Source organism: Lissotriton helveticus, chromosome 5_1 (genome assembly GCF_964261635.1).
Source record: "Lissotriton helveticus chromosome 5_1, aLisHel1.1, whole genome shotgun sequence".
In the NCBI taxonomy this organism is placed as follows: Eukaryota; Metazoa; Chordata; class Amphibia; order Caudata; family Salamandridae; genus Lissotriton; species Lissotriton helveticus.
In genome coordinates, this window is record NC_136065.1 from 313,356,444 (window position 1) to 313,369,068 (window position 12,625).

Below are 12,625 nucleotides of genomic sequence, written 5' to 3' on the forward strand. Positions count from 1 at the left end.
AGTTAACAATTTTCCTGTACCTTCGGATAGGATGAAATGAGGAAATGAAGGGTACAGGAGGAGGCCTTTTCTGCCTTCAGAGGGGGAGGGACAGGTCAATGACGATGACATTTATAGCAACCGCATGTTCCAGTTCAGGAAGATCTTCCACCACAAATAGAAGGAATGGCAAATGGATAGATTCTATTGATTAGAACCACACACTTGGAGAGTGTTTGGTATATTTAATCCAGCTCTCTTGGTGTGAGACAGTGTCCAAACTAGTCACTTGCCTACAAGCGGCAATACTGAGGTGCCCTGCCAAAATATCTATGGCAGGCTTCTCCAACGAGCAGCTCGTGAGCTACTGGTAACTCTCCAGCTACTTGTGAGTAGCTGTCCTATGTGCAGCCCTGCCTACTAAGATACTTTTGCATCGATGAATCAACATATGTATGCCAGAATTGAAAAGGGTGTATTGAAGATGAAATAGCCGATGTTTGGCGAAATATGTCTGAACTTCCAAAGTATATTTAAAGTTGAAATTTGAGTGATAAATTATGTAACACAGAGGAGGCTTTACTACTTGTATTATAACCTTAGTGCCAGAGGCACTGTCGGTAGGGCTGGTCTGTATTACCCATGTAGAAGCATTCCATGTTGATAAACTTCTTATGCATTACTTCCAGCAACCCTGCCTGAAACCCTGTCGTGAACATGGGCTTACAATCTTACACGAGGTGGCCCCTCATGTAATCTTGTCTTATGTGGTCACTATACAACACAAACAATAGTAGTAGTTCATTGAACAGAAGTAGCTGTTATTACAGAAAACGTTGGAGACCCCTGATCTATGGCAAGTGGAAGTCTCTCAGATAGGGTTGGTGTCCTAATGCCAGAACCTTGAAATATTAACTATTTCCCCACTGAAAACCACAGGACCAACTTCATTATCTGATACAGAGGTGGGCATCCATCAGGTCCATTCCTACCAGGATATAGAGGGAGGCATGCATGGGGTCTATTCCAGCCAGTAAATCTGCCTGAGCTATAAATGGCAAATCCAACTGCAGGTTTTCCATTTTGAAGTGCACTGTTCTGCTGTTCTGACCAAGGTTGTTCATCTGTATTGGGGTTGCTGATACCCCCAATTATAATGCATCCCTTACCATTGCCTGCCACTACATCTTCATGGTTAAGTGTATCATTACTCCTTCAACCATCTCACTCTATTAACTATTTTATTAATCTATTAAACGTGCCTATACTTACAGCGCAATGTTTTTTGGCAGTCTTATGTAGATTGAACTTGAACCGCAGGCTGCTTTACCTGAGTGGCAGCTTATATTGCACTAGGTCAGATTATTTTTATTTTGTGAAACACGGGGAGATTAAGTGATTTGCCCAGAATCGACAAGGGGTTCAACCTTATTCCCCAGTTCTATAGTCGGCAGCTCCGGCCGTTAGGCCACAAGTCCTCCCCAATGTAGCTATTGGTCCAATGTAGTGGATGCAATATAATTGTCACGTGATATAATGAGTTCAAGGTAGTGGCTAATCCTTCGTAGAGCTATCACTAGACACCCGGGTTAGCGCTTAACCAAATAATCTGCCAATCCAGCAAATCAATTTGTTAACTTGCACCTGAAACGTTAATTATATATGTAATATAAAAATGTATCTGTGTATGTAATGTAAACTATATATTACTGTATTATCATTTTATTCATTACTAATCGCCTCCACCATTCACGTAGATGATCATTCTACCGATTATGATGAATGTATCCCTTGTTCATATGTGTTCTGGTACACATGTTTCATTTACAACAAAGTGCTGATGTACATCCCAGATACTGATTTGTTTATTTATTGATAAAGAGTAGTGTTACAGTACAGTTCGAGCTAAAAACCTTTAATGAATTAAAGAAAACTATTGCCTATATTTTACCCTTTAAGTCTACGGAGAGCAAATGATTCTTTATTGAAAAGGCCTTGGTATAATATTGTATTACTAAATTACGTTTCATACTGATTCATTGTAGATTTTCTATAGGCGATGTAGCAGTTTGTAGTTCAGACAATTGAGTGACTCTGGGTAGCATTCTATTCATTCCACAGGTCCAGGGCACTCCCTCCCTGCCTGTCAGTGCAGGCCTGACATCATGAACTGTATTCATGCCAAGGATATTTTTGCCATATATATATATATATATATATATATATATATATATATATATATATATATATATATATATATATATATATATATATATATATATATATATATAGTGATGATGAAGGCTCTTGTATACTGTTTTCATTGTAGGACACGTCGTCTTTCGGTATACAGAAACACATTCACCAAAGTGACATTGTATTACTGGTAGAAAAACTGTCCTTCGCATTCTGTTTCACTCACAAGACGCCTCCAGGCTGCCCTTCTCCGGACATAGTCTCACTGGCCAGCATGCCCATTAGACAAGTGAAGGTGAAATCCTCTCACCCCGAGGCTCAACAGTGCAGATGTGACTTTCAGTACTGGCTGGCAGGGAATGAGGGTGGAGGCACAGGGGGGAGGGAGGGTGGCCGGCTGCAACTCTCCTCCGCTTCTCCGCGAGTCCCGGAACCAGGAGGCTCAGGCTCCCCATAGCTAATCGCAACTCTGCAATGCAGCGTTGTGTTTAGCTCCCCTAAGTCAATCATCACGCTGCAATGCAGCCTTGTGACCATGTTGCAATGCAGCATTGCGATTGGTCTGAGTGACGTGGATCGGCCCTCAGATGGGGTCCTGAGCATGCTCCCCACTGGGATGTGTAATGCAGCGTGGTGGGGAACATGCAAAGTGTGCATGACTGTTTGGCTGAGTCAAGACGGCCGGCCAAGCAGTCATGCGCACATAGAGTGTGCAAACCACTCCTCCCTCTGTGCCTCCAGCCTCGCCCCAGCCCCGAACCTGCAAAAATTTTAATGATAATACGTTATTATCATTTTATTTTTCCTGCTCAAAGAGCAGTAGGGCGCTGATCCTCCGCCTTAGTGGAGGAGCCGCCCCTGGTGACTTTCACTGTAGTGTCAATACAGCGTCACACAGTCAAAGGCAGCAAATCTCATCATAGTTGAGGTCAAACTTAACTCCCTTCAGTCTGTTATAGAACCAAGGAGGCACCACCTCTAAACATCTGAAAATAGGTGTATCTAACATTATTAATTTATTCTTAACACCAGACAATCTAGACTTCACATATGTGCCACTGTTTGACCAACAGGCAGGACTCTCAACTTCAGAAGTCTTATCATGCTGGCACAGATGAGACCCCAGCACTACCTTCTTGAACATCAGACGAGACTATATCGTTAGCGGTCTTATCAATGGAGTGGAAGTGTACACTTCTGCTCGCTGTGAGCATCAGACCACACCCGGGGGTGTTTCAGAAAGGCATTTATGAGTCCATAAAGTAGTACTCTGGAGTACCACTTCACATACTCACATACTCATACATAATTCACATACTCATAAATACCTTTGTGAATTAGCCCCGAAATGTCCAAATACCTATTACTAAAAGTGTAAAGAGGGCACAGTCCAATTATATTGTACTAATTGTATATGAATACGTTTGTAATATTCCCACTTTAGGTATTTTAGTGTTATTTCACAAGTGCATCTAAGAGCATGTGAAACTGTTGTCAGAGTATGTGAAGCACTTATACAGGAGTACTACTTCACATATTCATGATAGCCTTGGCTAATCAGTCACCCTATAAGCGTTTGATCATGGGGCATGTGAGACACCATTTCTAACACTATTGAAACCCACGAGTCTGATATTAACAGTATCATCATGGGACAGACTAACACTGAACAAAATGATTGGAGTTAACCATTAGAATTAGTATCATGGGTTTCCAACTTTAGCACTCTTAACTCCATATTCCACTCCTCCATTAATAATTTCATCACAGAATTAATAATCTTTATTGCACAAAAACGTTGCAAAATCAGCACTATGGATTAAAACATACAAGTAACTTTTTTTTTTTTTAATTTAATTGGAAAAATACAGGCAAGGCAACGTTCAAGAGGTGGTTCAATTGGGTAATCTTCCTGAGAGGCGCAGACAACATCACCGCAAAACACTCAACCATGCATATAGCCAGAGCGGAAATGTGGACCGCCCTAGACTCTCACCTTGAGACACGCAGACCCCCGTAAACCCATGACAGGCCGGAAGCCACGCTGCAGATCCTACTTGAAACACCCCCCCCCCCCTCCCCCCTTCTTTCTTCTTCTTCTTCCTTCTCTCTTTTACACTCGCCGCGAGACCGCCGGGGCCAACAGGCCCGCCGACGATGAAGTATAGCAAGCAAACCAAATGTCATTGTATACAACGCGTAACCCTTTCACCGTCTGAAAATGCGGAATAGTTACTGTACTGTACTGTATTGTATTATACCTTTTTCAATAAAAAAAATTTGAGATAAAAAAAAATACAAGTAACATTTAATACATTTCTTTTTCAAGAATATAAGGCAATAAAATAAAAAACACCTCTCTAATAAAACACGCATTAAATAGATAAAAAGAGAAGAAGAAAAAAATAATCACATATTTGCTTGTCTTGGCTTAGGGATTACGCTTGAATATTTGTAACACTGGTTCTGGTTACCAATACTATTGAATTTCTTGAAATTACCTTGAAAGGCACTCACACATTTGACTAACACACTTGCCAGTTGCATGTCATCATTATTAAAACACTTTCACTTTTCAACTGCCAGTTGGCACTTTACGATGTATATTCTGAGCAAATGGGGTTGGTTTTTGGTCTGCTGGACATAAACATATCAGATGGATGGTAGTATCCTGAGTTGAGTCTTTCCATCTTTATCAGAATTCACCTAAATCGAATAAATAGAACCACATCCCAGATCCACAACAACCAAAAACAGGACATGTGAGAGGAGGGGGTGGTGCTTCGGAAGGGGCGGGACGCAGGATACAGCATGGGAGCCATTTTGCCCACTTCCCGCTGCCAGAGACGTAGCAACGGGGGTGCAGGGGTGATCCGCCCCAGGCTGCACAGGTTTTGGGGGCAGCGGTCTCCCCCCCACTCTTACCTGCGGCCGTCGGGCAGCAAATGCAGGAAACACCAGCACCTCCCGCAAGGCAGGGACCTCCATGGGCGGCACGAGGCCTAGCTACGCCACTGACCCCACCCACATTCCCTATTCTAGAAAAAACACGAAAGCTAGGTGAGGTTGCCACTGACGTCTTCAAGTTTTTTCAAAACCTATATTGGGCATTGGGCTGTTCATGACAGCTCCACGCCGTCATGAGCCACGGGTGTCGTGTGCTCATGACAGCGTGGAGCCATCATCCAACTGCCACTACGCCCACGCGGCACTAATTTCTAGCCTGTGCGGGCGAATTAGTGAGTGGGCGGGGTCATGACGGCTCCATGTCGTCATGAGCACACGCCGCCCGTGACTCATGACGGCGTGGAGCTGTCATGAGCACGGAAGAGCCACGCTCGCACCCCCCCTGCGCCACGGCCGAATTCGCTCCACGGCGAAAGGTGGAGAGCTAAAAGCCCACTCAAGGTTTTCCAGCTCACCTCCCCTTCTATCATATGATACTGGCTGTTGCTGGGTGATCTTGTGAAGGGAGCTAGTATCGCATGAGACATGGAGGCACCGTATGAGTTGGCACATCTGGCATCCTTAAATATTTTACTTTACTTCCTATGGGATGGAGGCTATTAACTAAGTTTGGAATTTATGGCATGTATAAGAATGCAAACCAAGTTGGAATGTCTCTTGGAAGTTAAATTACTCAAATCAATTAAAAGCTATTTTGCCTTCATTTTTTAAAATAAAAGAACTGTGAGTATTACCTCTTACAATTCTGATGTATTAAGGGCGGTACACATTTCTCTCAAGCAAGGGTTTTTTGGCAGCTGCACCTTACGTTGAATTTCTGCCCAGAGTAGTGATTTCAATTCCTGTTTTGCATTTCTAAAACAATGCTCATTAATAGGTCCTTCATCACTTGGTACTTTTATAATAAGTCGAACCCCAAATTTATTTGAGATTAAATGGTCGTGGAAGGCAATTTCAAGATGAGTCTGAAAAGATCGCATTGCACCTTATCAAACCACTTATTCCACATACTAAGATACACGTTGCTACCATATGCAAGAGTGGGTATACATTTCACCCTAGTTACCTTCAGTAAAAGTTGTATGTTGGGGCCATCTAATTCTTTGGACAGCTTATTCAAAGCAAACAGCTAGTAAATGCGAGTTTAGTTTCAAAGAGGTAAGATGCCGATGATTGTTAGCCCTATCTTGGACCTAGATCCACTGGTTTTAATAATTACTAGTTCTTGGGATTATTTGGTTATTAAATAGCCATATGACAATTTTCTTGGTTTTCCTGGTTTACTTGACCTAGATTAATGCATTTTATTTCAGATTATTAACTGTCAGGAAATGTTATGACAATACTTTCTTAAACTATTCATGTTCCATTGCAGGCCAATTGCTTGTCTATCAAACAAAACTATCCCATCTGGGCATTGCAGAATTGGAACCATCTTGTCTACCAAGTTTTAGTTGCCAGCATCTTTTATCGCGCATGTCTTCCCCAGCCACACAGAAGTGAAAAGCCTTCATATCTAACTATGCACAGTAAAGGTTTCTCGGACATCAACAGTGTCATTACGGGACAGGTAAGACGTTATCTGTGCCATTGCATAGCATTCCTGACTCTGCTGATAAGGATCTCATTATGGGAATTAGTGCCTTCCATTTTAACAGTCTGATCTGCTGAGAAGCTCCCATCATTAACATTTCACTGCCTCTGATGGCTTGGACCTTTGCATTAGATAGTTCTCTATGTTAGTAAACTCTGGTCTTGGAAGTGCATTTTAGAACATCAGCAGGCATTTTGTGTTTACTTTGATGTCAGACTATTTAGCAGATCCTGAAACTGTAGAGGTCTCCAAACTATACCAAAGTTAGTACTGTATGTGTTCCCCACTGACCAAAGTGATGGGTCCTAGGCCGGAAAGAGAAAGCTCTGGGGGCTTGATTCTCGTGAGTATGTTGTTCAAGCAGTCAAATCTGTGAAGGTTGAATCACATATAACACAACAAGAAGCTACCATGACTTAATGTCTGAATCTTAGTAAAAGTTAAAGCACATTTTGCCCATGATTCAGGTGGTGCTGGACATCTAAAAAAAATGTATGGATTAGCCTCATACACCACCAGGTGCCATGCTTCATCATCGGTTGTCCTCGCCCTTTAAAAACCGCGTTTGATAAAGGGCAGGCCTATACCTGGAGACGGGGAGGCACTTCTATAACTAAGTGGTGGCCCATTCTGAAAAAAGTGAGTGAGTGATGTTTACAAATCGATGCACAGTCCTGCGTGAAATTTTAATGATGCCGAGTGTGCTCGATATTAAAAGTAATGGTGGAGACCTCATCTCCATATGTGTTGCCAACATGTTTCTGCCACTACGGCCTGGAGGGTCCATGACATTCATCAGGGCTTGAGTGAGAAAGAGGGCTTGTATCCTGTCTCTAAGAGACAAAGATAAAACCACTTGCGTAGGCTGGCTTCTAGTCCAACTTTACCAAGGCTTTTTCAGAGCGCCCTATTATAGGTGTTAAGCTGTCCTCCATGAGGAAGGACCTTAGGAGCATCGCAAGTACCGCACCTTGGAGTAAGTTTGACCACAGGGGTCCCTACAGGGGTCCCTCTACTCCCCCTTCCAACAGTCCCAGGTACTCCAAAAGATAACGTACATTAAAATATGACACAACAGCAATGAATAAGCAAAACATTTTAAAATTATTTTTGTTATTGTATCAAAGTAGAAAAACATTACATATCCATGCATGGAGGGCAAGACAAGCCAATCCACAAATGTAGTAATACATCAAGATATTGCTATTTCTCTTCAATAGACACTGTGAAAAAACCCTCACCCTGTCATCTCTGGCATTGACAAGTAGAAGTTGAGTTTGCAGAGCATAAACACAAATATTAAGATATGGTGTATTTGGAACATCACAAGCACACTTGCTTCAACCTAAGTGATTCACAGACTACTCTGGTGGAGCTGAGCCAGTTCGTTAGTACCCTCTTCACCAAGCCATCTTATGTGTCAGCAGACAGTAAAGGATTGTTAAGGGGACTCCAAATGTCTCTAGATCACAACGTGAGTGGTAAGAGTTCAACATAGAGTTCTGCTTGTTCATTACAATATACTAATGACTCAATCCATTGCTGGTGTTTGGGGGATCTCCCCCTGCTCAAGCAATACACAATGAGTCTTTTCGCTAGCAACAACACTGAAGCCGTGTATCGCCTGTGCATGGCTTGAACATCCAATACGAATCACAGTATTGTAATTTGGGGATCATAAGACAAATCATGTCCAATCATATCTGATAAGGTGGCAATGACCCATGCCAATAGGTTTGTATGCTGCACATCATATTCTAATCGTATGCTAGCCGAATAGGTGGTGGAGCTTGATACAGATGGTCTCCATGGCATTAAGCTAGTCCCAGGAAGATGCATGTCGGGTCATGTAGGTGTTAAACAAAGAGGGGCTGAGTAAACATCCTTGTGGAACTCCACAGATGAGGTTGATGGCCTCCGAGGTGAGGGTGGCCAGGCTGACCATCTGGGTGTTGCCTGTCAAGAAAGAGCAAATCCAGTAAAGTGTGGGACCTTAGTTGCTGGCTCCATGCAGACGTTGGATAAGGATGGGGTAGGAGTAGATGTTGAAGGCTGCAGTAGTAGGTTGAGGGTCACAGTGCCACCTCTTTCCATGATCATCCAGATGTTGTTAGTGGCAGCGATGAGGGCGATCTCTGTACTGTGGTTGGGCCTGAATCAGATTGAGTCAATCAACCAATCAGTTGGCCTAACAGCTAGAGCGGTTGACCTCGAATCTGGGGAACTGGGTTCGGGTCTCGGCAATGATGCTCAACATCCTATGATTCTGGGCAAATCACTTAATCTCCCCGTGCCTAACAAAAATAAATGTGTCCTCATATAATGCAATTGATGCTATGTAAAGCGCTCTGATACCCGATTAGTATGCGCTATATAAAACTCTGTAAAAAAAAACAGCATTTGTATAGCACAGCACTGTCACCCCTAGGGGTATCTGGGCACTGAGTGTGCCACGTCTCCATCGAAAAGACAGTTATTGAGTTTCTTTCTGAAGTCCATCGGAGAAGGGGCTGTTCAGAGGTGGAGGGGCAGGTTATTTCTGGTCCTGGTGGCGATGTAAGTAGGAGATGGAGCAACCCGCTGAGGCTGAGATGGATTGGAGGTTGCGAGGGTGAGCGTGGCAGAGTACAGGTGTCTTGTGGGCAGGTGGAAGCTCAGTCAATTGTTGATGTAAGATGGTCCTTAGTTGTATAGAGCTGTGTATGCATGTTTGAGGCTCTTGAACTGGCATCTCTTCTGGATGGGTAGTCAGTGGAGGTTTCTGAGGTGAGGGGTGATGCTGGTCCATTTGGGGAGGTTCAGAAGGAGTCTTACTGTGGTGTTCTGTATAGCCTGGAGTCTTTTGAGAATCTGGGTGGATATTTAGGCATAGAGTGTATTGTCATAATCGAGGTGTTGGCTGGGATCCATCTGAAGATTCTGTGGAGCATGCAGAGGGTGTGGAAGCAGGAGGAGGTGACAGCATTGACTTGTCGGTTCATGGTCAGTTGGCTGTTGAGGATGATGCTGAGGTTGTGTGCGCGGTCTGTCGGTGCAAACGTTGGTCCGAGCTCTGCTGGCCACCGGCTGTGGTCCCATGTGAAGGTGTTCTAACCAACAATCAGTATTTCTATTTTGTCAGAGTTTAGTTGGAGACAGTTGTCTCTCATCCATTTGGCTATCTCAGTCATGGCATTGCAGAAGTTGGTTTTGGCGTTGGAGGGGTCCTCAGTGAGCAAGTGGATAAGTTGAGTGTCGTTAGCAGTGTCGAGGAGGTGGTTGTCAGCGGGGTGGGTGGCTAGGTGTTGGTTTATCATCTTTTTAATGTCATTTTCTAGGTTGTATAGGAGGGAGATAGGCTGGCAGTTTACTAGTGTCTTTGGATCTACTGAGGGTTTCTTATGTAGATAGAGTGCTGCATTGTGTTTCCAGACATCTGGTTGGGTGGCTGTGATGATTGGGTTGTTCAGAATTGGTGCGCGGGCTGAGCTGATACAGTACAGTCCCTTGATGAAGATGTGGTGAGGGCAGCGGTCAGAGGGTGTACTGGGTGCATGGTTGCTTGGGTTTTTTGAGTGGTGATGGTGGGCCAGGTGGTCATGGTTGTCCTCCGGGTGTTAGTAGAGACGGACAGGAGGGCTGTGAGGGTAGAAAGGTCTGGTTGGTGCCGCTTTTGATGCAATCAGAGACCGAGGAGTACTTGGTTGCTCTGATTTACTGAGGGCAGCGTCTGGGGGAGAATTGATAGGTGTTGTTTTCAGTGTTGTTCTGACTTTGGCTCCATCTGCATTCAAGTTGCTTACAGTGACTTGGTGGGCCTGAGCACTACTGTGTAACAGCTGGCTTGTAGTCTGGTTCTTGAGGCTCTGTTAGCTTTGAGCTGAGCCAGGGTATCTGTGCGGGAGTGAATCAGGGAGGTTGTTTTTTTGTTTTTTTTTAAAACTTTTTATTGATTTTAAAACAAGAAAACAAAAGAACAATACAAAACAAGGCAGTGCATTAAAACGTGTCATCACGTGGTCCGTGGGGGGGGTACATAGAGGAATCAAGCAGTAGTGCAATCAATAATTGGGGGGGGGGAGAGAGGGGGGGGAAAGGAGACCAAAATACATACAAAACAGCTATGTTCCTGCGGAGGAAACGTCAGGTTGGGAGGAAGACAAATCAGCATCGAATTCCGACATTGGGGGAGTACATATATCTCCACGGTATGCGTTCCATTGGGTCCACACCTTCCCCCACGTGCCTGGTTTGCCACGGGAAACATATACAGTTTTTTCACGAAACATGCACCAATCCATGTTTTGTGTCCATCCCAGAAGTGTCGGAGGCTTCTGAGCGCCCCACAATTGGGCAATATCACGCTTGGCTACCATGTTTCCCAAGGTCGCCCAGCGGAGCTGCGCTCGATTGTAGTCATTCGGCTCCCAGACATTCAACAAGCATCTTCTCGCTTCAGGCATTAAGCGCACTCCCGTGACCTCACTCATTACTTCATGCACGCGGTTCCAATAACGTATCAAAGCAGGGCATTCCCAGATAATATGAAGGAACGTAGCCACCATACCGCATCCACGCCTGCACAAGCCATCCATCGAAAATCCCATACGAACCAGACGTGGGCCGGTCACATACACCCTATGCAGAATTTTCAGTTGGACGAACCGAAGACGTGCCGGGATAGCTACTTCCTTCGGGGAAGAAATAGCGGACTGCCAGTCCTCATCATCGAGTTCCAGACCATCTCCGGTCCGCAACCCTCGAAGACTATCTAGTAGATCAGTCCTGGTATTGATCAACTTTTTATAAATTAGCGAGATCGTGCTATCAGGAACGTGACCATCCAGAATCCGATCCTCGAGCGGGGATGCCTCCGGCACGTCCGAGCCTAGTGGAAAAACAGATAAGACCGCATGCTGGACTTGCGCATATCTGAAGAATTCCTTATCATTCAGCCCATACTCAACTTTCAATTCCTCAAACGTCTTGACCCTGCCCTTGATCCATACGTCATCTACCCTACTGATCCCGATCATGTCCCACCGATCAAATCCCTTCGATTGCCAAAGGGAGCCCAGTTTATCCGAAGCATATAGTGGGGTAGCCCGGGTCGGCCTATCGGCCCATCCCGTGGCTGCCGTAGCTCTACGCCACACCTGCACTGCTGTTTTGGTGGGGCCCGTAAGAGTGTCACCAGCTGATTTCGCATATAGAGCCCTATTGTAGTCCCCACCGGGTAGCAACCATCTGTCCATCGCAAAAGCCGGGTTTAGTGGGGGAGTGTAGGTGCCTTGGTTGATGGCCCCCAATTGAGAGGCCCAGTAATAGCGACGAATGTCCGGGAGAGCGATGCCGCCATCGTACCAAGGGAGTGTAAGCTTCAAGAGGGCGATGCGAGGACGGCCCCCCCATAACAATTGCCGCTGTAGACTCTCAATCTCATGAAAATATTCCGCTGGCACTACATCAAGCGTGTTTTGAAGCGCATAAAGGAATCGGGGGAGCGACATCATCTTAAACAACGCAGCTCGTCCCAAGGGAGAAAGGGGGAGCTTGCTCCAAGTCCCGACAGCCGCCCGAAGGCGTCTGAGAGGGGGCAGCAGATTGCGCTCATACCGAAGTGTGGGGTCCAAGGTGACAAAGATTCCCAGATATTTGAAACCATCTAGTACCACCGGAATAGGACAATCACGGGGCAGGAGGGGAGTGTCACCGGAGAGAACAGAAATGCAAGATTTAGACCAATTTATAACTAAGCCGGAATTTTTACGGAAAGAAGTCAAAACGTCAAAAAGGACGATTAACGACTGTCGGGGCGATGTGAGGTACAAAAGGATGTCATCTGCATACAAAGATACACGGTCTTCAAAGTCCGGAGACCATCGAATACCCTTCATGGATGGTTCCCAT